The 4070-nt window shown below is 40.9% G+C and overlaps 1 pseudogene; it reads left to right on the top strand.

Annotated features, from left to right (window-relative positions):
- Positions 1–960: 960 nt before the first annotated feature.
- Positions 961–1077, top strand: LOC136650233 (5S ribosomal RNA; annotated as a pseudogene).
- Positions 1078–4070: the final 2993 nt, after the last annotated feature.

Raw genomic sequence — 4070 nt, 5'->3', positions numbered from 1 at the left:
GCTAGGTTTGGGTGCTTCTGCATTCAACTCCATGCGTGAGGTGCCATGTTGCTGCAGGTTATGCAGTGCATCTGCACATGGCAAGGAGCTCCATAGGTGGAGAAGAGATGCAAAGGGATGAATATGGGAAAGGAAAGGCAGAGCTGCGCTCTCCTCATGATGCTCTCCTTCATACATGCCAGAAGGTCATCTATAGAGCAAGGTGCTGGCTGTGGCTAGGGGCACTCACTCCCCCAGCATGGGGCCCCACCAGGTGTGGGGTCCGATTTGGCCAAATTGGTCAAATCACCCTAAGGCTGGCTCTGTCTCTTGCACTAGATGGGGCAAGCTTTGATTTACGTGTGCTTTGCAAGTGTTCGTTCAGCCCAGGCTGCCTGGACTGATGTCTCAGACTCAGGCAAGTGCCACAATCTGCCAGCCTAGCATAGGGCCACCTTAGGAGTGGGGTCCAATTTGGCCAAATTGGCCTAAAACTGGCCCTGCACACACTGACCAGAACTTCAGCAAGGTAGTTGTGATGCAGGCCCTCAGGCCAGTCTTTAGGACATGGCTTACTCTCTGCTGGGGTGTTGGCGGCTTCTGAGATACACACTGGATATCCCTGGTGATAACCATTAGATGTCAACAGCTGTCATTTTCAGACTTTTCTGATAACCAGGGTGGTTCAGCTACCTGTGTACCAAATTTCTGCAGGCCACCTGTATTGAAGCACTTTAACTATTTACTTGAAGTACTTCTCTGAGTGAGCGAGACCCAAGCTATTTTATATAATACATTATTATTATTGTTAGCGAGCACCCATTCTTGTCAGACACCTCACTGCGTTCTAATTATACTCTGGTTTCTCTTCAGATTGCATAAATCTTTTGCCTTTTACTAATTATCCTAATGGGTAATTTTTTTTCAATTTGACAGAAGAGCTGAACGAATGCAAATGTCAATTTTATAACAAGTCAAATAGACAGCAACTGTTACCCTGCACATGCCCGATCTTGTCTGATCTTGGAAGCTAAGCAGGGTCAGGCCTGGTTAGTACTTGGATGGGAGACTGCCTGGGAATACCGGGTGCTGTAGGCTTATACCATAGTCTTTTGAGACTGAAGGTTGCCAACCATAACAAGTCAAATGTCAGTTTTATAACAACAATTAGGGCCCAATTCTACTGAGCCACTGCACTGCTGGAATGTGTGTTCTGGTGGTACAGTGTGCTTTACGGTGGTTGCAAAAGCAACCCACCATTCTGCACAGCCAGGCCGCTAGCGATGGCCAGGCGACAGTAGCCTCCCTAGGGCCCTGGATGCCCGTAAGGCAGCAGCAGGTATGGGCCATAGCAGGAAGGAAGAGGGAATGGGAGGACTGGAGGCATTTGTGACTGGGGAGGGAAAAGGAGCTGGGGGTGGGCAGGAGGCAGAAGGGGTGGATCCAGCAGCAACGGCATATGTTGGATGTTATCCCCTCTTTTCAAGAACCATCCCGCCCATTTTCTCTCCTTGGGAAAGCTTCCCAAAATAGGTGGCATATGTCTAAGGAGAGCAGTTGGCAATGAGGCAGCCTACCAAGAGGTTAAAATGTTTTCACTTACCTCTTTGGTGTGGCTACCTCAGTGCTGATGGTGGGGGATAGCACTGGACTTCTTGTTTCTGTTCAAACCATATAACTATGGAAGATAGGTCAGTGTTATTAGCCCATATTCCAGATTCACATCCGCTGGACTTAGGGGGAGAGAAGAGCACCTTGGCAAAGGCCACTGAGTGAGTACATAGCTGATGTGAGATGTACATTTACCACTCTTTAGGCTATCCACAGGATGCAGCATGCCGTGCACCCCATAGGCACAGCAGCATCAGTGCTGCAAAGTAAGTTACAATTGGGCTGTGGACCTCAGATTGCAGCCTTATGACACTACATTCGCTCCAAGTCTCACTTATGAGAACAGCCCTAGTTTGCCCTTAAAGCCTACCTCAGTTTCTTGTGATCTGTGTTTTATGAGACAAGATCGCCCTCTACTGTTCACCTTAAGAAAAAAAAATAACAGCACACCAAGCTGCATTATACAGTCAATCATTTGGTCTATCACAGGGGTGCCCAAACCCTGGCCCTGGGGCCACTTGCAGCCCTCGAGGACTCCCAATCCAGCCCTCAGGGAGCCCCCAGTCTGCAATGAATCTCTGACCCTCCGGAGACTGGAGCCCACACTGGCCTGATGTAACTGCTCTCAGCATGACTGCTAACTGTTCCACCTCTCACATGAGCTGTGGGACAAGGGTTCGCTCCACTGCTTGCTGTTTCACATCTGTGATGCTGCAGCAGCAGCAAAGGAAAGGCCAGCCTTGCTTTGTGCAAGGCCTTTCATAGGCCTTGAGCTATTGCAAGACCTTCATTCATTATTATGTTCCATCTCTAATATATTCATTAATGTAAATTTATTCAAATTTCAAATGTAAATTAATTTTTTTTTCCTGGCCCCCAACACAGTGTCAGAGAGAGGATGTGGCCCTCCTGCCAAAAAGTTTGGACACCCCTGGTCTATCTCTTTTTTTTTTTTATTAAATTTTTTTCCCCATAAACACATAGACACACATACAAAATCACATACATACAAACATTGAGGTTGCAAGATACCATAAACCAATTAATTAATAATTCATTCTACCAATAATTTCTTATATCTCTTAATATAGTCAAAAAAGAAAAAAGGAAAGAAGAAAACAATTGTAAAAAGAAAAAAAGGATATACAAAAAATACATATTCATTTCTAAAAACCCTGTTTCATATTCTATGTACTTCACCATTTCATCATCATAATTATCTCTCCCCTTCTTTTCCCATCATTCTTTATGTTCCTTCTTTCAATAAAAACTCTTTTATTAATACAACTTATTCTAAAACAAATTTACTACTAAATACTTATCATAAATCTAATTATAAACAAATCTACCAAACCACTCATATGTTACATATCCATTGCTATCTAAACTTTACTTTCTACCTTCATATCATTTCCCCATCTATAAATTCTAAAACACTATCAAACAAATTCAAATCTTCATCAAAATTAATTCATCAAAATTCATCTAAATCTAAATTCATAAAAATTAACCTATAAAATACAAAATCTCAAACTCTTTTATTAATACAACTTATTCTAATACAAAATTACTACTAAATACTTATCATAAATCTAATTATAAACAATTATAAATCATTACTTTCTAAACTTAACTTTCTACCTTCATATCATTTCCCCATCTATAGATTCCAAAACAATATCAAACAAATTTAAACCTTCATCAAAATTGACCTATAAAATACCTAGATATATTTTTTCTTCTCTCAAATCAAATATTACACCACTACCAAATTGTGTCATTATCTTGAATAGCAATTCAAATCTTGCATATCATGTCTAAACTTTTTTTCTCTCTCTTTTCCATCTTTTTTTCCTGATAAACTTCACAAGAATATCTCTTAAGAGTTCGTGCTCTGATATACATCCTCTTCTTAGTCTTCTTATTCCTGCCAATAAATTCAGATCCTGGCAGATCATCTCCTTCTCTTGGTCAATCTCTTGGTCAGCTACACTTATTAGTTGACATGTCTCTTCCCTGTTCTGGTCTTTTGGGTACTTTTGGGTACTTATCTACCAGTCTTCTCTCTGTATTTCCATTAAAATTGTCTTTTCAAATTGTTGATCATTATTTTTCAATGTTGTAGCTTTAACTTCCGTTTCATTAAGCTTATTTATCTGTTGGCTTAGGATTTCCATGCTAATTTGGATTTGTACAGTTTGGATCACTTGTTGTCGACTCCTATCAAACAAATATTCCAGCTTTTGTTGTATTAAATTTTCCCAATCTGTTCCTGATGAATCCATAATTTTTCCCTTGCAGTTTTCTTTTAGTCCACTAGATGTCATAGCCAATCTCTTTGCTATGGAATGCAAACATTTAACTTCCCACAGACACCAACCAAACAATAGTCGACTCACCACTCAGTGATAAGAAGTCCTTCCGCAATCAAAATAGTCCAAAATCCAACATCCAAAAAAATTTATATCTCATACAGGGTT

Source organism: Tiliqua scincoides, chromosome 4 (assembly GCF_035046505.1).
Source record: "Tiliqua scincoides isolate rTilSci1 chromosome 4, rTilSci1.hap2, whole genome shotgun sequence".
Classification (NCBI taxonomy): Eukaryota; Metazoa; Chordata; class Lepidosauria; order Squamata; family Scincidae; genus Tiliqua; species Tiliqua scincoides.
Note: the sequence above shows the minus strand (reverse complement) of the source record. Positions and strands in the feature narration are given on the sequence as shown.